General features: G+C 42.4%; 1 non-coding gene across 1 annotated transcript; it reads right to left on the bottom strand.

Moving 5' to 3' along the window:
* Nucleotides 1-6,784: 6,784 nt before the first annotated feature.
* Nucleotides 6,785-6,856, bottom strand: TRNAP-CGG. The gene has a single exon. It is a non-coding gene; the product is annotated as a tRNA-Pro (tRNA).
* Between the last annotated feature and the right edge of the window lie 19,675 nt (nt 6,857-26,531).

Genomic DNA, 26,531 nt, shown 5'->3' with positions numbered 1-26,531 from the left:
TGGTGCCTGGAGCCGTACCTGAGTGTCGGTGGATATATTTCAGGATAGTTTATAAGGCACTCATTTGGGAAACCCACATTTGAATCCTCTGTCTGCTAGATTGAGAGTAGGAATTTGATCCCTGATCTACCACATGCTAAACACCTGGGCTACAGAATATGCAAAAACAGGTAGCTCTCAATCTCTTTTGTTGTAGCTGTTCCACTTTGTATAAAATATTTATATACAAAATTGGCCGGGGTCCCTGGACACGGGCCACGTTGGCCTGTGCAGTAATCTGCCACTGACCACACCTGAGCAGCCCCTTCCCTCGATCCTTTCAGTTTCCTGCTAACACACCCCAGTGCAGGATTGCCATTTACAGGAATATTTCTTCCCAGCATGCCGTTCTGTAACTGGCTCTTTAAAAGAAGCAGAGCCCTGCTGCAGCTTTAAAGTGGCCATTTTGCAGTGGTCAGTTGCTGGCTCCCTCCCTTCTAGCTGAAAAGTGCTTGTCATGTTTCCCCACTGTTTTCTCTTTGTTACTGTGGGTACGTCTTCACTACCCGCCGTATTGGCGGGTAGCAATCGATTTATCCGGGATCGATATATCGCGTCTCGTTAAGACGCGATATATCGATCCCCGAACACGCTCACCGTCAACTCCGGAACTCCACCAGAACAAGCGGCGGTAGTGCAGTCAACAGGGGAGCTGCGGCCGTCGATCCCGCGCCGTGTTGACCCCAGGTAATTCGATCCAAGATACTTCGACTTCAGCTACGCTGTTCGCGTAGCTGAAGTTGCGTATCTTGGATCGATCCCTCCTACCCCCCTAGTGTAGACCAGCCCTGTGTAGGAAATGACATCCTCCTGTGGTGAGATTAAAAGAACAAAACACAGAGTCTGGCCCAAAGATAGTTGGGCTCAACACAGCTTAAGCAGGAGGAAGGGGAGCAAGATACTGTCTCCAAATGCCGAAAAAGTGTAAACTCCAAAGAGGGGAAAGGAAATTTTTTAGCATTGTCCAAGGGGGTATAACTATGAGTAATGGGGTGAAAATAAGTAAAGAAAAATGTAGCCTCCAAAAAGAAACCCACACCCTGAAAGTGAGACCTTTTTGAGTGTGGAATAATATCCCATGGGATCGCCATGATCTGAGTCAGATAAAAGTGGACTGGCCAAGGCATTGGATAATATGTTGGAGGGAGCTATCCTATACTGGCACTGAGGGATGGGCTTCTAAGAAAGTTATACTACTTTGCACCTCAACAGACCCTTCTGTCTGAGGATTTCAAAGAACTTGAGAAGCATTAATTAATTAAGCCTTACAAATCCACCTGATCCAAAGCCCATTGGGATTCTTCGCACTGGCTACAGTGTGGTTTGGATCAGGCCAAATGTCTCTGTGAGGTAGGTAGGTAGGTAGTATTTTCCACCTTCAAATGATGGAGAAACAGAGGCCCAAAAGGAGCGGGTGACATGGCCACTGTAACAGAAGTAGTCTGTGGCAGAGCCAGAAGACCTCAAAAGTCCCTGTCTTCCAGTCCTAGGAGACAACAATGCCTCTCTAGAATGGATGATCTGATTGGTCTTTTCCATCTCTAGCATCTATAATTGTACATTTCAAAAATATCATCCTTTTGTTGATTGCTATGAAATGGACAGGGACCAGACTAAATGCAGCTATAGGAAAAAACAAAACCGGTTTGATTCCAACCATAAATCCCCCAAGTAAAGAGATGACCTGTGTGGTGCGGATTCTGCCTTCGGAAGGTCTCCCCTGAGTAAGACAGCCAAGGAGGTGCTTATAAAGATTTGTTTTTAACCACTGCAACAGCCACTTGCAAGGCAGCTGAACGGAGAGCAAAAAGAGTGCACATATGGGATGGCAACAGAGAACTTATTTGTGCTAGTACCTCAGAGCTGATCCAGTTTCTTCCCTTACAACAGATAATTAGGGAAAACTGTCAAGTCTGCAGATTAATCCCACGTACATCTGCCTGGTGTTTGCTTTGAAAACTCTTGGATCTAGAAAGACAATCTTTTGTAATTAGCCAAGGCCGCTATAATCCATAAAAACATCTTATCACATTGATTTTCAGTCAGTCAGGCTCTATCTGTCAACGGCAATCCTAGAGATCATAGAACAGGACTTAAAAGTACACAACTTAGCCCTCTAAGGTCATTTAAAGTTTCCTTTGGCTTTTAAACAGAAAACCATTTTCAGTCACTGACAACCAAGGGTCCCAATTAAAATAAAAAGCTACCCAAAAGAATGGCAATGCTGGAGACTGGTTAAGAACGGCCATACTGAGTCAGACCAGTGCTCCCTCTAGTCCAGTATCCTGTCTTCTGACAGTAGCCAGTGCTAGATGCGTCAGAGGGAATTAACAGAACAGAGAAATTTACTGAGTAATCCATCCCCTGTCATCCAGTCCCAGCTTCTAGCAGTCAGAGGCTTAGTGACACCCAGAGCACGACCATCTTGGCTAATAGCTATTGATGGCTCTATCCTCAGGGATAGATCCACAAGGATTCACAGAGGGATGTTGGAATTTTCATACTAGAAGAGGGCAATTGTCCATCCAATCTGGTATTCTGCCTCCAGCTGTGGGTATACTAGGCATTCCGTGGGATAGTCAAAATCCCAATAAATGAAGTTAATATATCATATAATGCCCTATGGGGAACGAAATATTTTTTGAGCCCAGATTGTCTCCAGTTAATATCATTTGGGGCCAATTGACCAGGCTTTGAAAATATTTAACTGCACCGACTCTTTTGAGCTATATGATTACCCCTGGAAGCCATGCTCTTTTCATTATTATACTGCAGTACCACTGCTCAGTTTCCTCATTAGCAGGAAGTATTTGCTTTGGTAGAATTCTCCCACTTAAATTCTCTCTAGAAATTCTGATCTTTTGCTTCGATGCACCCATCCACTACTGCTGAGTGAGTGAAGAGGAGCCTGGCATCTAAGCCCCATGTGATCGGAACAGAAGGCATGGTTTCCCCCATTCCCAGTTCCTCCATTTTCTCTCTGTGATTTGGAAGGGTATGGAGCTGGAGTAGGAGGCAACTGGTAGGTTCAAGCATTAGTCTTTACATGGAAGCCTCTTGTCTCTTACAGATGCTCAGAGATCCACATGGCCTCCAGGGGTTCTGCTGATTTAGAGTGTGGCACCTTAGTCTCTCCCACTAAGGGTACTTCTACAGTGCCGCTGGGTATGTGCTTTCCAGCATGAGCAGATGGTCACCTGATAGCTCTGCTTGAGCTAGTGAGCTATATATGGCAGTGCAGCTTGGAGTAGGATGGGCAGCAGCTTGGACTAGCCTCCTGAGAATGTACCCAGGGTATCCGAGTGTGTTTGTACTCAGGTGGCTGGCCCAATCTGCCACCGGTGCTACCCCAGCTACACTGCTAATTTTAGCTTGCTAGCTCAAACAGAACTCATGAGTGTCTGTCTACTCATGCTGGGAAGCACTTTCCCAGCGGAAATGTAGTCAGACCCTTAGGCAGCCCCTGCCCTTCCTGTGAAAGAATATGAAAGGCAACTCCATGAGATGAAATTTGTGGGAAGATGCAACTGGATCTTCCTGTGGAACGCAGGCTGGACGCACCATATGAATCATGCTATGCTGTTTTTGAGGGTTTATTTTTAAACTCTGGAATTTGAGTTGTTCCAGGTGAGTCTGAGATCCTAACAAAAATGTTTAATAAGCACAACAATCTACCACTGGAACAGGAGATAAAATGAGACCGAAGAAAAGAGAAACAGGCTATGAATGAGCTTTAGTAGGAACTAATGCAAATGGCAGACCTACAGCATAATAAATGCACTACCCGTTATAACTGGAAGAGGTGCATAAAGAGATTATAAAGAGCTTGGGTAAATATTCAAAGTCACTTAAATGACTTAGAAGCAAAAGTCCTATTTTCAAATATCACTCAAGTGCTGATGAAAATTTTTACCCCTTATCTTCACATGAAAGCAGTCACTCAAATTCATCTGAAAGTGCTTTCCAGATGTTACTGGTAACTGACTACACTCACTTTCTTACACTGGAAATGAGGGCCAGGATTTTTAAAAATAGGTGCCTAAAGACAGACTTTAAAGTCCTGGGGCACCTAAATAGGTAACCTGATTTTCACAAGTGAGGCACAATCAGCAACTTCCATCAGGCCTCCACTCCTGGTGGACTTAGGAGCCTAAATTTAGATATCCCTCTGAAAGTCTAAATGAGTAAATTTTACACAGGATGAGATGTTTCTTATCACAGGAAGAGTGACAGGGTTTCCAAGACCTTTGCCAGAGACATTTAAAGAAGCCAATGATGGACATGACCGCAATCCTAGGATCACACAGTTGCAACCAATTCCTTTGTGTTGAAAATGGTGCTGATGGGAGACAATTACAGAGCAGTAAACGCAATGAAGTTGGTATATTTTACATGATGTGGAGCACTGTTCAGCCTATAAGGGAGACAGAGTTCCCAGAACCCTATGACAGAGCTCTGGCACAGAGTCAATGGTATATGTTGATTCGGATCTATGCATGTCCTAATACTGCCCATTGCTTAAGTGCAGCCAGAGTATCTGCAGTGAAATGTGACAAATGTTTAAAGACACCATAGCAAAACCGAACAGTGTTTAGGACAGAAGATGTGGTGGTAAGTGAAATGGTGCATGGTGAAGATTTAAGTAGGTCGGATGCAGATAGTTAAATTAGAATTTGGATGAGTCGCTGGGGCTAATATCCTGATTCTAGCTAAAATTGCCACGGGATTATTAATGATCACATGTAGCTTTCCATCTCATCTAGGATACCCCGAGGCAACTCAGTGCCATAGAGAAATGAAATGTTTCTGGTCAGTTCAACAAACCAAAATATTTCAGTTCGGGTTGTATTGATTTTCCTTACAGAACAAAAGAAAATTGTGGAGAAATTAAAATTTTCTCATGGAAAATTTCAATTCTGCAGAAACCACATGTTTTGTTGAAAATTCCTTTCAATGGTAACTTCCCAACTAGCTCTGCTCTTGAGAAATATTTTATAGGTATAAAAATCCCCAAACATTTTGATTGACCAAATGAGAGCCAGGGACATCTGAGGTATCCCAAAATAAGTTCCCAACACAATGGGAAAATCATATGAGTTCCCCATGGGGACAGGATAATAGAACAAACAACACATTACAGATGATAGTCGTGTTGCTTAACACACTGTTGGAACGTGCTGAGATACTTCATGAGTATGGATCGACTTCTGTTGGTGAAATTGACTAGTTTTCCCAGTAACACAGAGATCTTCTTCTGGTCTGGGAAAGGTACTCAGAATACCATAGTGAATACATAGTGGAACAGACAAGGAGTTCACACGTGTTGCAAGAAACCATGCAAGGTGAAGCGGGCAGGTATCATTATCCTTATTCCAGGGTGGTTGGCCATTTTAAGAGGAAATGGGACTCAGCCCCACCTGTGACAAGATCAGCTCACCTCCTCAGTGGGTAACGATGAATGGGTCCTGTGATTAACTCAGGCCAGGCCTGGGAAGATAAAGGAGGAAGGGACAGACTCTAGGAATAGTCCCTGGGGAGGGAGCTTGACAGGGAGCCTACCTTCAGCTAGGGGGAACTAGGAGTGCCAGGCAGGACAGAAGCTGAAGCTGGGTTGAGGAAGCAGCTTCAGGTGAGTACTGCAAGGAGCAAGACTGGCTCTGGCATGGAGAAAAGGAATGGAACCTCGCTCTGGGAAAGGAAGGCTGGGGGCCTTGCAAGGAGAGTGGAGAGCGTTTGAACTCTGAAGGGAAGATAGACCTTTCAGGAAGAGGGGCTGTGCCCAACTTTGAATTGGGGCAAAGACGCTCTTCTTTCAGTTCTGTGTTGAAAGACTGTGCATGTTTTGATAAATTGGACACTAGAAGGGGAATGATTTGAATATTTGGCCTGTGTGGATTTGTTAAGGGGCCTTCAGCAGAAAGGGAAATTAAGACAGGGGGCTGCAGAGCCACCCCTGGACACCAGGGGGTCGATGGGAGGTAGCTGACCCTATTACAGTCCCCATTATACAGATGGGAAAATCAAATCACTTCTGAGTTCCCCATGGGGAAAGGATGACAGAACAAAAACACATCACAGATGGTAGTTGTATCGCTTAATGCACTATTGGATGGTGCTCAAATACTACGTTAATGAGTGGGGCTTAACACTGTATGCAGAATAGAATATAATAGATGCACAGAGAGGGGACAAACCATAGAACTACCATGATGTTTGCAGCAGACCATCATGTTGTTCGTTCTGCTTGTATGCTATATCTCATCCCACCCACGCTGGGTCTGTCTTCTCTGTTTAGATTGTATGCTCTTTGGGCACTAAACGTCTCTGACTATATGTCTGTATATTACCCAGGACAATGTCCCCTATTCTCAGTTGCCCATTAATAATACAAATGTGAAATCATTATAATAAATATGTAATCCAGTCTCAGTGGCAGAGTTGGTTTGGTTCACTGTGGGAAATCTCACTGTATATTGCATGGCCCTAAATGTTCTTACTTTGTTGCCCACTGATAATTAGAATCATAGAATACCAGGGTTGGAAGGGACCTCATCTAGTCCAACCCCCTGCTCAAAGCAGGACCAATCCTTTGCCCCAGATCCCTAAATGGCCCCCTCAAGGATTGAACTCACAACCCTGGGTTTAGCAGACCAATGCTTAAACAACTGAGCTATCCCTCCCACAAAAAGCAGCCAAGAAAGAGCCTGGAAACATGAAGGTAGGGCAGGAAACAGACCGTCAGTGAGGGCTTGTCCGGGATTTGAACCCGGGACCTCTTGCACCCGAAGCGAGAATCATACTCCTAGACCAACAAGCCACCTACATGTATAACAAAAAAAAATGAGCATTTGTTTAAAAGGGAGTGGGGAAACTAAAAGCCAGAAAGAAAAGAATGCAAGTACGCTGAGTACCAGGTATAGAGAAGTCAGTGTTTCTCAAGAGAAATCACACACTAGTATAGTGTCCTGCTCTACAAATGGGTAAAACCTGTGTTATTTCAGGACTGCCTTATGGTAACTGCTGGCAAATACTAATCTTTAGTACAGAGCATATTGTAGGGAGACAGCAAAACACACAAGGTCACCAGAGATTATATCGAGTTAAGGACATGTTGAAGATGGTAAAGCCACTGTATTTCCATAGTAACACGCAGTGACATGGGGAGCTGGGACTAGAACTTTGATCCTGCAGCTCTAAAAGGCCAGGTATTTCACATGTGGTGCTTGAGGTGCAGTGTCACTTAGAGCCCTAACCATGAACTAGGAGCCCATTGTGTTAGGTGTTGTGTTTAAGAAGGACTCCTTTATCTAGTAGTAGAGGTAGGTCCCCCTATTGTCTCAGTGGACAAGGAAGTGTCAATTACTCACATGCCCTTCCCCAACATGTACACAGTTGTCATAGAAACATAGAAGAATAGGATTGGAAGAGATCTCAGGAGGTCATCTAGTCCAACCCCCAAGGGTTGTCCAAAATTTGGAATGCTTTTGGGGAAAGCTGAATTTCAGTGAAGGCAGGAAGTGATGCTGAATGCTGTATCTTTTGCTCTCATTTATTACTGAATGTAGAAAGGCTTTGGGAGAGAGAACTGTGGAGTGAAAATCACTCCCAAAGAAAGAGATTGATAGAGAAACCCAAATGGTAAGAAGCTTCCAGAAAAACCATGCATCTGAAGAAGTCAGGTTTTTACCCACGAAAGCTTATGCCCAAATAAATCTGTTAGTCTTTAAGGTGCCACCAGACTCCTTGTTGTTTTTGCAGAAAAACCATGGTATGTACTTGGAAAATGACAGCCCAGAGGGTGGGTACAGGGAACCAAAAGAATTTCCAGTGGGGCTGGAAGCAGGGCAGGTCCCATCAACACCACGTGTTACAAGATGCAAGGTGTTCACTCCCTTAACCTCCATACACCCTCTGATATTTGTTCAGATCTCAGAAATTCCACTGTAGATGTGGGATGTGCTGGTCCTGTACCTTGCATCTTGGCTTCTCTAGCTCTCTCCTGACTTCCTACCACCAGCTATGCTATATATACACCCATCCTACTCTTAGGTAGGGGAAAGGTCTTTCCTCAGGCTCTTCTTCCTGAACAGATTACCTGCATGGCTGTGGGGAACTGCCACTGCCTTCTCCTTCAGCCCATCTCCTGTCCATGAATGGAGGCCAGATCATTTGGTGAGCCCTCTACATCGCCTGGGGAGAAGTGGCGACCAGTGCTGAAGAAATGTCTGAGCCCCATCAGGGAATAATACAAGTAAAGTACCCCTGATACATAGTCAGGATCTGATTTGCCCCTTAGTGTTTGGCAGGAAGGGTCCCTTATAGGAACTCTGATTATTCCAGTGCAGGAAAAAATAGCCATGGCGTACGTGCATATGTGAATACAGATAACACAGAAATGATCACACAGTGAGACAGCTCCTAATAATGTGTTTGCTTAGGGACATATATGGTAGATCCATGTAGCTTACCCAAGGCTTATAATGAGCATAAAAAACTGAGTTACATATTGTATGACAGCAGAGCCCTGAGTGTTTAACTTCAGCATGAAAGTAATTATATTAAAGAAAGCATTAAGTACATGTTTGAACCAGGCTTGTGAAGGACTCGGGGTGAGTTTGCCTTTGGAAAAGGTTGCTTGCTTCATTAAAATCTGAATTCTGGCTTTGCCCTTGATTTGTTCCTTTTACAATTTCTTTCTCTCCCCCCCCCCCCGCCCATTTAATGAAACTGTCTACTTTGAGCTATGTAAAATGTTAACAACAAAACCAGACGCTACAGAAACACATCAAGAGATGTAAAAACGCAGGTAGGGTGTGCTGAAGAAGCATGACTCTGGGCCCAGGTTTACATAAACTTGGGAAATCTTGGCTTCTTGTTTGGTTTATTATTATTATTATTATTATTATTATTTATTAATTTACCATTGTCATCAGTATAAAGGGAAGGGTCACAACCTTTAAGTATGCAGTAACATAAAATCCCTCCTGGCCAGAGGTACAGAATCACTTACCTGTAAGGGGTTAATCAGTTCAATTAACCTAGTTGGCACCTGACCAGAAGGGCCAATGGGGAAAAAAGATACTTTCAAATCTGCAGTGGGGGAGGGAGGTTTTGTTTGTGCTCTCTTTGTTTGTTCCCTCCCGGGACACAGAGAGAGACCAAGCAGGTAAACCAGCTCCTAAAATGATACCTGGAATGATACATCTAAAATTACAGAAATTTTAAGTAAAGGCAAGGAAATGCATTAGATTATCTTTTGTTTCAGCTTGTGAATTTTCCCTATGCTGAGAGGTAGTTTTATTCCTGGTTTTTTTGTAACTGTGAAGTTGAGTCCAGAGGGGAGTCCTCTGTGTTTTAAATCTTTTATTACCCTGTAAAGTTACCTTCCATCCTGATTTTGCAGGTGTGATTCTTTTACTTTTTTCTTTATAATAAAGTTCTTCTTTTAAGAACTTGATTGATTTTTAGTGTCCTAAAAACTCAAGGGTCTGGTCTGTGCTCACTTTGTTAACCTATTGGTTAGTATATTACTTTCAAGCCTCCCCAGGAAAGGGGGTGAAGGCGCTTGGGGGAAAATTTGGGGGAAATAGGAACTCCAAGTGATCCTTTTCCTGAATCTTTGTCTAAATCACTTTGTGGTGGCAGCAGTACCGTCCAAGGACAAGGAAAGGATTTGTGCCTTGGGGAAGTTTTTAACCTAAGTTGGTACTTATAAGCTTAGGAGGTCTTTCATGCGGGTCCCCACATCTGTACCCCAGAGATCAGAGTGGGAAGGGAACCTCGACAACCATTGAACCAGGTAAAACCAGATGTTTTCAGATTTCCTTTGAGTCTAGGGATTAGAACTCCAAAATTCATGGGTCTAAACCCACTTGGGTGCTATGCAAAGATAGTGCTTGTGTGATGGTGTCCATCTTGGCCAATACTGAAAAATTAATGGAGACTTCTACAAATAAAAGCTTGAGCTAAAGAGCCATGCTCTATAACTGGGCATGTAGCAGACTCAGTCTCTGTGTGTACAGAGGGGATTCATACCCTACACAGATCAGTGGGTTATATTTGCACATAACCACGCTGGATGGGAAACCACTTAGTTCACCTAGATGTAGTATCAATGCTCCTTCGTCAGCCATATTTTTTCTCTGTGTGGAGATGTGAAAAATCTGAGAGACTTCTGAGTCCAGAATTGAGATGTTGTATCTTTAATTGTTGCCGATGTTGGTCACTTAAAATATAAATATATTGCACTAAATTCCATCAGTTCTCCTAATGGTCTGTCTGTACCAAAAAGATGATTTGCACCTTTTTATACTCTGTGTGCTTACGGAATAAGATCCAAACACAAAGGCTAAGGACAGCACAACAACTGTAAGAGAGAGAGATCTGTCATATGCATGCATCACTGGTTTGGGTGCATGCATGCAACTTGTGTGTGAGATCTGATTACTAAGATGTAGCTTGGTCCTGGTCTAGAGCAGGAAAGGAGGTGGAAAAAAAAATCATTCTGCCTCTTCTACCTTCCCTGCAAACAGCAGGTGACCAGAGAGCAAGTGTGAAAAATCGGGACATGGGTTGGGAGGTAATAGGTGCCTATGTAAGACAAAGCCCCTAGTATTAGGACTGTCCCTATAAAATCAAGACATTTGGTCACCCTCGGTGAAATCAGCCCCTGCACTCTCCAAAGTAAATAAACATATGGAGATACACCTATCTCATAGAACTGGAAGGAACCCTGAAAGGTCATTGAGTCCAGCCCTCTGCCTTCACTAGCAGGACCAAGTACTGATTTTTGCCCAGACCCACAAGTGGCCCTCTCAAGGATTGAACTTACAACTGTGGGTTTAGCAAGCTAATGCTCAAACCACTGAGCTATGCCTCCCCTCAAAGTGCAGTGTCTGCTTCCATCTAGCCTTCTTAGAATGTAGCCAGCAGGCTTCTCCTGCATTGTCTGGAGCTCCAAGAGAAATTGTACCTCCCTGAGAACAATGTCAAACCCAGCAGACTAGCAATTGGCACCTAGACAACTTCAGGATGAAAGGGGCCAAGGGAGAAGGGGACCTGCCAAAGTAACAGTTGCATGCTACCTATGCATCTCTCTGATTCTGGGACAGCTTGGCTAGCCTAAGCCACAAATTAGAGTGTTCTCAAAATTGCACCACCACAATGGTCCCAAGAGCCCTTGGTATCACTGGAGTGTGAGGGCACTGTGTTGTCTGTAGAAAAGTGGTCAAGATAGGGTTAAGTGGGTTATCTCGGGTACTATGGGATGGAGCCATGCTCCACCCCTTCCTTATTTCTTGTTTTAAACAGTGGGAGGCTTCCCTGCCCCCCACTCTTTTGTGATGCAGTTAAATAAAGCAGCAAGTTCCCAGCCTGCAGTCCAGTGAGCAGAATTATTTTTGCTACACAGAACAGTCTCTTTTCAAAAGTCACCATCCCCTTTCTTCCTGCCACATCACTGCACCGGATTGGAAGAGAGGAAGGAGAAGGTGTATAGAGCTGGCTACCCAGGTCTGTGCCATCCGGGGACATCTATACGCCAGGAGACCAAGTGATTTATAGCAGCCTTATAAGGGGCCAGAATCAGACCCAAAGCTTACTGAGAACTTTCGGAGTGATGCATCTTTGCATAATCCAACCCTATATGCAGATTAATAGTTGGCATCTGTAAATCATACATGCTAGATCTAGATGCTATAACAATAGGCTTTTAGTATATGGACAAATATTGCTTTTTAATGACTTTCAATGAGATAATGCTTTTTATGCCAACTTTCAAATCGCATTAAAGTCTGTACCGTGTATCAAAATATTGTCATGTTGTCTCTGCAGCCTTTTTTTTCCCCCCAGAATTGCAAACACTACTTGTGTGAAAAGTCTCATGGAAGATGATAGATCAATAGCTCAGCAGCCCTAGGACCAAAGTACCCCAAACCAATGCTAAGTGAGATCCAAGCTTACATGATGCAGATCAGAGAAGAGTTGAGAAATCCATCAAAACTGATGAAAATGAAATGCATATCCCAAAGGACCTTGATGTTCCTGCTGTCTGGATTGCAGTGCAGCATAATGAATGTAGGCGCTTCACTGTCCATTGTTAATTGCAAGGAAGAGGTTTTTTGGAATGCAGTTTATGTACAGATATAGACAGTGTGTGATAAATCATTTGGAATACATTTTTCATCTGCATGGATTAATGCAACTTGGACAGCAAAACTAACTCCAAAGTACTGAGCACTTACTGGGCTTGAGTCTCTTTCACTTACCCCAAAGCAACAAAGTCAAGAAAGTTTGACTGGTGTAAAACCCGCATAAAGGAGTGGAGAATTCAGCTCTGTTACTTAAATCACAGCATTCTTTAGCTGATGAAAGAAGTAATCAATAGGAACTTTGCCAGAGTAGACCCACGTGGATGAACAGTGGGGTTTGAAGCTGAGGCCTTCAGAGGTGGAAACATGATCCTGCGACCGCTTCTAACTGATAGATTTGGGGCCTAATGCAAAGCCTGTTCAAATCAATAGAAAGACTCCCATTTAGTGCAGTAAGCTTTGGATTGGGTCTTTCATCTTAGTTCAAGTACTAAAAGATTTTTATGATGGACATGGTCATTGCAGAAATTGAAAGCTGCTTTGGGACAGCTCCATGGACTCCCCATTGACCCTAAACCCTGCCCTTACCCCTCCAAAAAGTTTCCTTCTCCCACAGCGTGACCTTGTAGAGTTGCAGGAGTTAAAGGGAGCACAGTTTGGGAACATCCATTGTTCTAATCACAGCTGCTCCGAAACCATATTGTCAGTGAAATGGAAAAGAAATTAGCAGCTCATTTTGTGCGACGTGAACTTTCTCTCGCTCTCCTGCTTGATGAGAACACACTCTCTTTGATAAATCAGCCATCATACCTTATTGCCATGCAGAGACTGAAAGTAAAAAATGTCAACAACATTTTTTCCCCTGAATCTTCTGGAAGCAATCAAGTTTCACTGCCGCAAAGGTAATGCTTAATTTTCCATCTTTGTTAACATTCTATATGCCAGAAAAACTGAGGCCATATCTTTTAAAGCTACAAAAATTGATTGGACTGGCAACAGATGAGACGTCGGCAATGAATGAGATAAAGAGCAGCTTCGGCACATTATTGCAAGAGAAGTTCCCATCGGTGCGTCCCATTCACCGCCTTGCGCACAGACTTCAATTAGCAGTTAAGGATGTGTTGAAATATGTTGCAGGAATTAGTCATTTCAAAGTCCTGGTAGAGGAGTTAAACTACATAGTATTTGCAGTCAGCCGGAAAAAAAAAAAAAAAGAAAGAAAGAGAGAGAGAGAGAGAGAAGAAAGAATTCAGCAAGAACGAGCTGAATGGGCATATGTGGCATCATTGGAGCGTCTAAAGAGCAGCCCAGTAGTCAAGATCTGCTGAGTAGCCTTCAGTTCCAAGACAGTAAGGGCTCTTTTAAGGTCAGAGAAATCACTACCTAAACACACAGCTGCTTCAACAGACACTAGGGTGAGGAAAAAGCATTCACTGAACTAAACAGTGAGCAGAAAGGCCATCTTCTTAGGTCAAAATAAACATGTTGTGAAAGGATTTGCCTTTCATGAGTGACGCCTTAAAATAGCCCTGCTATTCTTGTCAGCAGCCTTGTAGAATATTACTTTACTATTGGCTCTGTAATGGATCACCCTAATAACTGAGTATTTAAGGAATCCTGCCGATGATCAAGGAAAATTATCCATGTGGAAAAATCCTCTGGAATTTCACGGTGAATGGTAACTTTACTTTCAGTTGTTGGAACTATCCTATAGAATTTGATAAAGAATTATAGCCAGGCTACAGGATCTCATTCTCTATTCAATTTTATGGGCCTGAATTCTTATTGACACTACATTCTGGCAGTATAAAGGCTCCTTGAAGTAGGAGTAAACACCTACTCTTGCTATAAAAAAGAATCAGGTCCTGTATGTTTTTAGAGTATTGTTTTATGGCGCATGATTGGTTGCATCCTTATTAAATTCTATTTGACTTTCCCATAAAAAATGTCCAAGGTGACCATGGCAGAGTTTGCAAAAATTGTCATATCTCTGAACACAGCCAGCTGACACAAGGATGCGAAAAATATGCAGAGAGAATAAAAAAGTCATTATTTTTTAATGGAGAAATCCTATAGAATTTATTAGAGCATGATAAATTTTCTATAGAATCCTTAAAATACTCTATACAATTGTATTGCAGGGATATGTCAGTATTAAATGCTGGAGGAATTCAGAGTACTTTCCTATATCCTCTATAATAATGGATAGAGAACGCTATTGGCTTTATCTCTATTATATTCCATTGGACTTCTGTATGAAAGTTAGAAAAATACTTTGTCTCTCTGGGCTCGATTCTCCTCTCATACAATCCAGTGTAAATCAGGAGGAGGACCCCTGGAATCAATGGAGTTACACCAGTCTACAGCTGTTGTAAACTAGAGAATAATCAGCCCATGCCTTCCCACGTGTTATTTCAGGTGCTTAAAGGATTCATGGTGGGAGACTTGTTCTTCACTGTTGTGAAGGCTTTTTAGCCACAAATATTAATGAACTCCTCTCGCTCAAGCAGGCTGCCCATTGAACACCTGCAAATGGCAGCATGGACTTTGAACCCTCGACGGTTCATTAAACCAGTTTGACCCAAAGCCAAATCCTGGCTTACAAAAGGGAACAGGGACTTTGTGCCACTTGGAAAACAAATGAATCTCAATGCTGCTTCTATAAAGATCAGCCGTGATTTAAAATAGCCTAAGGTTAATATTATAAATCTTTCTAAAATATTTTAGTGCATATTCTTCATGCCAGCCTTGGATCAATCTCACAGAGTGAGACTGTGTCAAATGATACTAAAACAAAATACCTTATGCTGTAAAAAGTGGAAATTACTAGCGAGCTAGCCATATCTTACTTTCCCCACCAATGTAATAATCAACAAAACAGCTCAGGCAAGGCCAATCGACATCGGCTGGACACAGCTGAGATGGCCTCTCAGAGTTTGTGTGGACTGATTCCAGTACTGCCCAAGCCATGAAGTCAGATATACTTCTTTTTTTAAAAAGGGCAACAGGAAATCATGCAAATCGCAGATACAGCATTGTGCTGGATTGGCACTTTGCAAACAGTATTCTTGTGCAGAACAGGGACTGAATTGTCACTCAGAGCATCCCTGACACCTTGATTCAGAGGGAGAAGTAAGCTGTGCTAGTCCTTTTCTTGAGCCAGTTTGTTTCCCCCTCTGTGTTGTCACTGGTCAGTGTATTGGGGGCAGGGAAGGCTAGCCAAGGCTCCACCCACTCCCCAACCACCTGGTCTGAAAGGGAAGTAGTAGTTCTTTCCCGACTCACTCCCCATGCATGCACCAGTGCTACCAGAACATTAGGCAGTTCACAACTAAGTCTAATGAGAAAGGTAACCTAATCTAAATCTCCCATGCTGCAGAGTAAGCCCATTACTTCTTGTCCTAACTTCACTGGATCTAGAGAACAATTGATCACCGTCCTCTTTATAACAGCCCTTCACGTATTTGAAGATGATTATCAGATCCCCCTCAGTTTTCGCTTCGCAAGACTAGGCATGCCCAGTTTTTTTTTTTTAAATCTTTCCTCAAAGGTCAGGTTTTCTAAACCTTTTAACAGTTTTGTTGCTTTCCTCTGGGCTGTCTCTAATTGTCCTCATCTTTCCTACATAAGAATATAAGAATGGCCACACTGGGTCAGACCAAAGGTCCATCCAGCCCAGTATCCTGTCTACTGACAGTGGCCAATGCCAGGTGTCCTAGAGGGAGTAAATCTAACAGGTAATGATCAAGTGATCTCTCTCCTGCCATCCATCTCCACCCTCTGACAAACAGAAGCTAAGGACACCATTCCTTACCCATGCTGGCTAATAGTCATTAATCGACTTAACCTCCATTAATTTATCCAATTCTCTTTTAAACTCTGTTATAGTCCTAGTCTTCACAACCTCCTCAGGCAAGGAGTTCCACAGGTTGACTGTGTGCTGTGTGAAGAACAACTTCCTTTTATTTGTTTTAACCCTGCTGCCCATTAATTTTATTTGGTGGCCTCTAGTTTTTATATTATGGGAACAAGTAAGTACCTTTTCTTTATTCCACACCACTCATGATTTTATATATCTCTATCATATTCCCCCTTAGTATCCTCTTTTCCAAGCTGAAAAGTCCTAGCCTCTTTAATCTCTCCTCATATGGGACCCGTTCCAAACCCCTAATCATTTTAGTTGCCCTTCTCTGAACCTTTGACAGTATATCTTTTTTGAGATGACGAGACCACATCTGTATGCAGTATTCAAGATGTGGGTGTACTATGGCTTTATATAAGGGTAATATGATATTCTCCGTCTTATTCTCTATCCCTTTTTGAATGAATCCTAACATCCTGTTTGCTTTTTTGACTGCCGCTGCACACTGCGTGGATGTATTCAGACAACTATCCACGATGATTCCAAGATCTCTTTCCTGATTAGTTGTAGCTAAATTAGCCCCCATCATATTATGTATAGTTGGGGTTATTTTTTCCAATGTGCATTACTTTACATTTATCCACATAAAATTTCATTTGCCATTTTGTTGCCCCATCACTTAGTTTTGTAAGATCTTTTTGAAGTTCTTCAGTCTGCTTTGGTCTTAACTATCTTGAGCAGTTTAGTATCATCTGCAAACTTTGCCACCTCACTGTTTACCCCTTTCTCCAGATCATTTATGAATAAGTTGAATAGGATTGGTCCTAGGACTGACCCTTGGGGCACACCACTAGTTACCCCTGTCCATTTTGAAAATTTACCATTTATTCCTATCCTTTGTTCCCTGTCTTTTAACCAGTTCTCAATCCATGAAAGGATCTTCCCTCTTATCCCATGACAACTTAATTTATGTAAGAGCCTTTGGTGAGGGACCTTGTCAAAGGCTTTCTGGAAATCTAAGTACACTATGTCCACTGGATCCCCCTTGTCCACATGTTTATTGACCCCTTCAAAGAACTCTAATAGATTAGTAAGACACAATTTTCCTTTACAGAAACCATGTTGACTTTTGCCCAACAATTTATGTTCTTCTATGTGTCTGACAATTTTATTCTTTACTGTTGTTTCAACTAATTTGCCAAGTACTGATGTTAGACTTACCGGTCTGTAATTGCCGGGATCACCACTAGAGCCCTTTTAAAATATTGGCATTACATTAGCTATCTTCCAGTCATTGGGTACAGAAGCCGATTTAAAGGACAGGTTACAAACCATAGTTAATAGTTCCGCAATTTCACATTTGAGTTCTTTCAGAACTCTTGAGTGAATGCCATCTGGTCCCGGTGACTTGTTACTGTTAAGTTTATCAATTATCCCAAAACCTCCTCTAGTGACACTTCAATCTGTGACAATTCCTCAGATATGTCACCTACAAAGGACGGCTCAGGTTTGGGAATCTCCCTAACATCCTCAGCCATGAAGATTGAAGCAAAGAATTAATTTAGTTTCTCTGCAATGACTTTATTGTCTTTATGTGCTCCTTTTGTATCTCGATCGTCCAGGGGCCCCACTGGTTGTTTAGCAGACTTCCTGCTTCTGATGTACTTAAAAAACATTTTGTTATTACCTTTTGAGTTTTTGGCTAGCTGTTCTTCAGACTCCTTTTTGGCTTTTCTTATTACATTATTACACTTAATTTGGCAGTGTTTATGCTCCTTTCTATTTACTTCACTAGGATTTGACTTCAACTTTTTAAAAGATGCCTTTTTATCTCCCACTGCTTCTTTTACATGGTTGTTAAGCCACAGTGGCTCTTTTTTAGTTCTTTTACTGTGTTTTTAAATTTGGGGTAAGTTGGGCCTCTATTATGATGTCTTTGAAAAGTGTCCATGCAACTTGCAGGGATTTCACTCTAGTCACTGTACCTTTTAATTTCTGTTTAACTAACCTCCTCATTTTTGCCTAGTTCTCCTTTCTGAAATGAAATGCCGCAGTGTTGGGCTGTTGAGGTGTTCTTCCCACCACAGGAATGTTAAATTTTATTATATTATGGTCACTATTTCCAAGCGGTCCTGTTATAGTTACCTCTTGGACCAGATCCTGTGCTCCACTCAGGACTAAATCGAGAATTGCCTCTACCCTTGTGGGTTCCTGTGCCAGCTGCTCCAAGAAGCAGTCATTTAAAGTATCGAGAAATTTTGTCTCTGCATTTCGTCCTGTTTGACATGTACCCAGTCAATATGGGGATAATTGAAATCCCCCACTATTATTGAAATGTGCTGCCCAGAATTGGACACATTACTCCAGCGGAGGCCTTACCGTTGCAAGTAGAGAAGGACAATTACTTCTTGTGCCTTACATACAACACTAAGATACCCCAGAATGATATCAGCTTTTTTTGCAACTGCGTCACATTGTTGACTCATATTTAATTTGTGGTCCAGTATAGCCCTCGGATACTCTTCAGCAGTACTACCGCCTAGCCTGTTACCCCACATTTTGAAGTTGTGCATTTGATTTTATCTTCCTATGTGTAGCACTTTGCACTTGTCTTTATTGAATTTAATCTTGTTGATTTCAGGACAATTCTCCAATTTGTAAAGGTCGTTTTGAATTCTAATCCTGTCCTTCAAAGTGCTGGCAACCTCTCCCAGCTTGGTGTCAGCTGAAAATTGTATAAGCATATTCTCCACTCCATTATCCAAGTCATCCAACTAATTAACATGCGTCAGACTGTGCGCCCCAGCTCCATTGGGCAGTGCAAAGGAGTGGGATCGTGATCCATTATTCCAGCATATACAGGAGGCGTCTTGTTTCTTTTTTCTTGTGCATTTACACTGGACTAGTCTAATTCTATACCTCATACCCATGTTCTTTCTATTAGCAGCTGCTTCCCATTTCATTCACATTCAGCACAAGCTTTCTCAAGCACTGTCAGGCTTACACTGTAGAAGGCAACATAAAAGGTGGGATTCTTCATCGTTTGATCTGCACACACATATCTCCATTGTTATGCAGTTTTCTCATGTGGCCAGATGGGCGTGCTGTCTGCATGGCATTCATCAGCAAGAATGCTAACATATAGAATTGTATGCAGTGTGGTTGTAGCCGTGTCGGTCCCAGAATATTAGAGAGACAAGGTGGGTGAGGTAATGTCTTTTACTGGACTATCCTCTGTTGGTCAGAAAGACAAGCCTTTGAGCTATACTGTTATAGCATAGCCATACTGTATACAGGTATTAGCAAAATAATTTCATTTGGCGTGTGAAGTAACCACAAGCAAAAGTGTATATTCTGCTCCCCGCTATACCTCTCCAAACCTCAGTGAGTCCACTGAGTTGCACTGCCATTATTCAGGGTGAACTCTGCCCCCATGACATAGACAAGCATATGACTTGTAGGCCACAGCAGACAATTTTTTAATTTCCTTGGGGTGACTTTGTAATTAAAAGTATATATATATATTTGTTTGTGGGTACATGATGTGCTCAAGCAAGCTGCAATACTGGCAGCTTTGAAGACAACAATTCTCTGCTCTGTGCACAGAACAGACAGAGAAAGGACAGCAGCAGTGACTTCTTTCCCATTTTGTCCCGCCAATGTCCTTCAGGCCTTTGAGCGATCACGGTTGGCCATTCAATCCTTGGCTTCTCTCCTGAGACTGGCAGCCAGGTTACCAATTAATCTCACTAGCAGAGATCGCTTTTGTGATATCTTGTCTAGTGGGCACTGCACTGAAACTAACAACTTATTTCCATAGGCCATCAAACAGCTATTGCAGTGTTTCTCAAACTGGGGTCACCGCTTGTGTAGGGAAAGCCCCTGGCGGGCCGGGCCGGTTTGTTTACCTGCCGTGTCCGCAGGTCCAGCCGATCGCGGCTCCCACTGGCCGCGATTCACCGCTGCAGGCCAATGGGAGCTGCTGGAAGCGGCGGCCAGTATGTCCCTCGGCTCGCGTCGCTTCCAGCAGCTTCCATTGACCCGGAGCAGTGAACCACAGCCAGTGGGAGCCGCGATCAGCTGGACCTGCGGACGGGGCAGGTAAACAAACCAGCCTGGCCCGCCAGGGACTTTCCCTACGCAAGCGGCGACCCCAGATTGAGAAACACTGAGCTCTTGGATAGTGAAAGGCTTCACTCAGTGGGCAGGAGTAGGTCTACACTTTGGTAGACATACTCCCACCAGCTATCATTGAGCTAGTACACTAGAGCTGTGGCAGCGCGAGTGGCAGGAGGGACTAGCCACCACAAATACTTACCTGGCGTCTCTGATGGGCACGCACAGGGAGGGGCTAGCCCTTTCCACCGCTCCCACTACTGCATCTACACTCTGTTCTGAGAGCAGTAACTCGATCAAAGCTAGCATGGGTATGTCTCCTCAAGCTAGGAATTTCATCCCCAGCTCAAAGTACAGACATACCCTAACTCTGAGGTGAAAGGCTCTGTAGCCCAGTACTGCCAGGCACCTAGAAGGCTTCTGTTCGCCTCCATCATGCCTTTTATTAATACAGTTCTAAGCTTTCCAGATAAAACTGCACTTGCTGTGCTACTGATCACGTCTGATTCAATTCAGGTCACCTGACTCACCCGAGTACTGGCTTTGACTTCAAAGTCAATGATCACTGTAAAATGTTCTTCCATTGCAAGATTGTTTTCAAGAATTCATGAATGATGGGGCAGAACGAACACATGTAGAAAGAAGTGCTGGCGTGTGATAACTTTCTCTAGTACCGCTAGGTCTGTCGTTACAGGCCCCAGACCTGCATGGAGAGCTGCTCAGGAATTTTTTGACGAAACATTTTTTTGTAGTTGAAAAATGTTGATTACTCGCAATTGAAACTGTACATGGGAAAGAGTCAGTTTTGATTTCCCCTTTCAAACTAATTTTGAAAAAAAGTGTAGAAATTGGCAATAAAAAAGCTCTGTGTTTCAAAATGAAAGTAAACTTAATGTAAAAAAAAAAAGGGTCAAAATCAAAACAAAATGTTTTGAAATTATTGCAACAAAATATTTGGATAGACCCACTCCGAATTTTTTTTGGATTTTCAGGTTGCAACATTTTTTGAGTTTTCACATTTTTGTCAGGATGGGGAAAAAAATTAAAATCTTGGAAATTCTTGTCGAATAGGAAAACCATTTCCTGCTCAGTTCTATTTGCAAGGTGTTCTATTTGCAAGAGTCCTGAATCTGGGCAGAGCCCCATTGACTTCAGTTGTACTTTGAAAGGGCATTAGGCTCCATCTACATGGAACGACTTGCAGGATCCATGCCATAGATGCCTTTTATCCATGCCATATATACATGACATACCTTTTAGGGGAGGGTCTATCCCCTTTCTCCCTGTCTGTAATGCACGTCATAGTGATGCAATTGAAATAACGACTTAATTTTTATTTTATTCAAGTTTGAGAGGCAAATAACATGAAAATGATACAAATTAATTTACTACATTATGATTGCATTGGCCAAAATAAACATTGTATTTTGAGGAACAAAGATTACCTCAAAGAATAGAAGACTAGAGGACTTATAAAGGGTGGCAGAAGTTGAGGAAAAGAATGTTTTCCCTGCAATATTGAAGAAAAATGTACAGGAACTTTTTATTGTTTCACAAATATTTCCCCTGTATTGCTGTAAGCATCAGTAAAATCTTGTATCAGGGGGTAGGCATCTGAAGAAGTGAGGTTTTTACCCACGAAAGCTTATGCCCAAATAAATCTGTTAGTCTTTAAGGTGCCACCAGACTCCTTGTTGTTTTTGTAAAATCTTGGGTTACATCTTGCATCCTGGACATATTAGTTACACCTGCCAATGGATCTCTCTTATTTGCCCAAGCTGCTTTACCAAAAATGCTTGGTGTTCTTCCTTAATGGCTCAATGTTCTTTGCTCCTATCCCTTAAGGAAACAAACACAGAAGAGAAGTGAATCATGAAAGGATGGGAAAAGAATCAAAGTGAAATAAAGACAGGGGTTAAAAAAAAAGAATTTAACAATATTCTTTGAAGAAAAAGCTAGAAGTCTGATGGGGGGAAAGCTGGGGTGGGGGGAAATAACAGAAAAACAGATGAAAGAGAGAACCACGAAAAGAAAATAATTGGGAAAATCACACTGAAGAATGGTAGGAAGGTGAGTATAAATGAGAAGCAGACACAAAGAAAACGCTGGAAAAAATAAATAATTGAACTAGGGTTGGGACTAAACCAAATCTTTACACTATGCTTTCTGAATTCAGATTTAAACTTCACAGCTGCCCTATCTGTATAATGGGTGTAAGCAAGCATCTGCATATAAACACTCCTTAACACAATGGGACTCTGATTCTTGACTTGAGCCACATAGCACTACTATAGTGGCAGCAGTGAAGTGATTTGCTCATGGTCCTCCATCAGGCCAGTGGCAAAGTCAGGAACAGAATCTAAATCTCAGGCCACTGTGCCATCTGCTGGCCTACACGGTTTCTTTGGTTAGAATAACACCCCTCATTGCTCTACCTCTGTGGCTGTATCTCCATTAAATGGCCAGCAGTGTGGCCTCTCTAACAATAGTGGGGATGATGGTGCCAGTGACAAGTGGTGTTTGTACAGCCATGTCATCCCTCCCTACCCAGGCCAAGCCGATAGCGTGCAGTAGTTGAAACACCGGTGTTTTGTCTACACTAGCACTTTCTCCACTGCTACCCCCAATGATGTTACAATTCTTGTAGCAACAGTGAGAAATTTTAAGGATAAAATGTCTAGAATACAGGGGCCTGAGAGCGGCACTCCCTTCTTTTGACTTGATGCACCTAATTAGCTGCTTGTGCCTCCCTGAGCTGCCACTGAGCCTTGGCTTGCAATAAGCCTTCAAAGCACCCGGTTGTTTTTGGCCAGTGCATCCCATCACAGCCCTTGCATAGGGGACACCCTGTTAGGGAGTAGAGCCCCTTGGGCATTTGTACTGGGATCAGACACAACTTGGGCCTAAGTAGGGCTAGGTCTACACTAGGAAGGGAGGGGTCGACCTAAGATACGCAACTTCAGCTACGCGAATAGCATAGCTGAAGTCGGCGTATGTTAGGTCGATTTACCTGGCCGTGAGGACGGCGGCGAGTCGACCGCTGCCGCTCCCCCGTCGACACTGCTTCCACCTCTTGCCACGGTGGAGTTCCGGAGTCAACTGCAGAGTGATCGGGGATCGATTTTATCGTGTCTACACTAGACGCGATAAATCGATCCCCGATAGATCGATCACTACTCGCCGATCCGGCGGGTAGTGTAGACGTACCCTAGGAAAGACTTGGGTGATTAACTCCTTCAGCTTCTTTGTCATCCCCAGCTTCTGTGTGCATTTCTCCAGTTTTCAAGAACTGGTTCCATTTCTACAACATGCTCCCAAAGGTTGTGCATAGCTCTGCATGGACTGTGATTGGTTTTACGAGAGAGAGTGAGAGAGAGATCTGCCAGGAAGCTTCTTATACCTGAGAGAAGAAAAAGATCTCATGACACAGAAGATGCAAAAATAATTTGCCTTGAGCTGGCTATAAAGGGAACATATTTCTATTTTCCACACCATTTCTTGAGGCATCTCTCATTTTACCCAAGGCCTATAAAAATAAATAAATAAATAAATAAATAATGCTCCTCTGTAGACAGGCAATGGGTATTAAAACACATCTATACTCATTACACTGACCCTTCACAGCAGTCCAAATTATGATTTATGGTTGCTTCACTATCAGTGTGATTTCAACTCGGGCTCCCAAGATGTCAGCATCATAATCGTTATAGAACCATGAGTACCGTCACATCTAGTAATCAGCAAAAAGTATTGCTGCAACCATTTGAACATTTCATGATAAATGCTTGTACATGGGGTGGTGGTGGTGGAAAAGATGTCTTGTCTACTGGAGAAAGAGAAAAAGTAACAATTAGCAAAGGGGCTCCCCATAGAAAAGAGATGCTTAAGAAAAACGACGGGATGACAAAGCAGCAAAGTGACACTCAACTTTCAGCAACTTGAAACTCAACTTTCACAGAATCACTGATTTTCTTTTTAGACAGCAAAGTACAGCAGAAATAAGCAAGAGTAATTACTTTAGAAAACGTATATCATTGCTCACTCCACAAGGGTGCAGATCTCTGGAGCAGCACTGCCCAGACAATGTTGACTGTTGGACTTAATGCAAGGTAGCAGGACTGCCTTGAACTAGCCCCAATTCAGACAGTGATTCTCTCCGTGGCACCTGATGGAAGCCTGATCTTATGATTTAGACATTGAAAGGGACTCAGGAAATATGAGTTATAGTTCCCTGCTTGCCACAAAGGCCCTGTGCAAACCACTTAATATCTGCCTCAGTTTCTCATCTGTGAAATGGGTGTAATAATTAGAGCTGGTCTGAAAATGTTAAATGCGCTTCAAAGAAATCTTTGAAAATGTTTCTACACTTTGATTTAAAGAAAAGAAAAGAAAAGAAAAGAAAATCAGCCAACACTATTTTTTTGTTTGTTTTCAGTTTTTGGTTCTTCATTTTTCCTCCTTTCTCTCCCTAGTTTTCTTTTCCTCTTTATTTTAGTGGCATGATGGAGAAGAAGAAAAATGGTAGAAATGGGAAAAAAGGAAAAAGAGGAGGAAGAAAGGGAGAGAATGGAGGGGGAAAAGACATTTTAAAATTTGAGTTCCACTTTAGATTGAAAAATTGCAAAATGTTTAGAAAACAAAAACTTGCATAGAAAATTTTCCAATTTTTTTGAAAAAGGCCATTTTAAATCAGAAAAGCAATTTTGAACAAAAAATTTCAACCACCTCTGAATAATAGCAATTACTTTGTCCCATCATTTGTCTGTCTTTTCCTTTTAGACTGGACACTTTCTGGGGCATGGACTGTCATTTAATGTGGGTTTGTGAAACTGCTAGCCCAAAAGGGCGTGACTAAAAGTTTCATTTTTCTTTTTAGTCAAAAATTGAATCTTCAGTGAAAAACTGATATTCTGAAATTCAGAAAAAAAAAAAAGAGGAGTTCTGTTGTTGGTAAATAAATAAATAAATTCTATGAAAATTTTGTCAGTGTATATTTTCTTGTCAAATGTGGTATTTTCTACTGAAAAATAATGAAAACAAAATTTTACAAAAATACCAACCAACTCTATTAGCACCCTACGCAGATAGGAATGAACAGGACAATATATCGAGTGATCCATCACCTGTCATCCAGTCTCAGCTTCTGGAAGTCAGTAGCTTAAGGACATCCAGGGCATAGGGTTGCATCCCTGACCATCTTGGCTAATAGCCATTGATGGACCTATCCTCCATGAATGTACCTAATTCTTTTTTTAATCCAGTTATAATTTTGGCCTTCACAACATCCTCTGGAAATAAATTCCACAGACTGACTGTGTTGTGTGAAGTACTTCCTTATGTTTGTTTTAAACCTGCTGCCTATTAATTTCATCTGGTGACCCCTGGTTCTTGTGTTATGTGAAAGAGTAAATAACACGTCCTTAGTCACTTTCTGCACACCATTCATGATTTTATAGACCTCTAGCATATCTCCCCCAGTCATCTCTTTTCTAAGCTGAATAGTTCCAATCTTTTTAATCTCTCCTCATATGGAAGTGTTCCATACCCTTAATCATGTTTGTTGCCCATCTCTGTAACTTTTCCATTTCTAATATATCTTTTTTGAGATGGGGTAAACAGGACTACATGCAGCCAGGGATTTATATAGTGCATTATGATACTTTCTGTCTTATTTTCTATCCCTTTCCTAATGGTTCCTAATATTGTGTTGCCTTTTTTGACTGCTGCTGCACACTAAGAAGATATTTTCAGAGAACAATCCACAATGACTCCAAGATCTTTTTCTTGACTGGTAACAGCTAATTTAGATCCCATCATTTTGTATGTATAGTTAGAATGATGTCTTCCAATGTGATTTACTTTGCATTTATAAGATTGAATTTCATCTGCCATTTTGTTTCCCAGTCCCCCAGTTTTGTGAGATCTCTTTGTAACTCTTCTCAGTCAGCTTTGGACTTAACTATTTTGAATAATTTTGTATTGTCTCCCCTGGGCACACTGCAAGTGGTAATCCCAGCCATTCCTCAGCATCAGGCATGTCTGGTAACTCGGGCAGTTTGGATGAGTCCTTGGGACAGCAGGAGTCCTCAGCAGGCTCTGGCTCCAGCAGCAGGGTGGAACCATCTGCCTCCCTCGGCAGCTTCAGCCCAAATGAGCTACAGGGCCCGCCTTTTATACTTCCTATTCCTGTCCCGCCCCTTTCCTTCCAGTGTGGTGGGTGTGGCTTTCCTGGTTCCACCCTCCAGGGGACATCTGGTCTTCCCTCGCTGTCAATCTCCAAGGGAGGCCACACCTGTTTGCTACAAGGAGGAAATTACATATTAACACTTCTCTTGGGTTCCAAATTTCAAGTAGGTCTTGCCTGAGTTAAAGGATGATATTATCCAATGAGTGTACTATTTCAATAGGTATATAGGTTTGCAATA

Source organism: Terrapene carolina, unplaced genomic scaffold (assembly GCF_002925995.2).
Source record: "Terrapene carolina triunguis isolate 2854851 unplaced genomic scaffold, T_m_triunguis-2.0 Scaffold69, whole genome shotgun sequence".
In the NCBI taxonomy this organism is placed as follows: Eukaryota; Metazoa; Chordata; order Testudines; family Emydidae; genus Terrapene; species Terrapene triunguis.
Note: the sequence above shows the minus strand (reverse complement) of the source record. Positions and strands in the feature narration are given on the sequence as shown.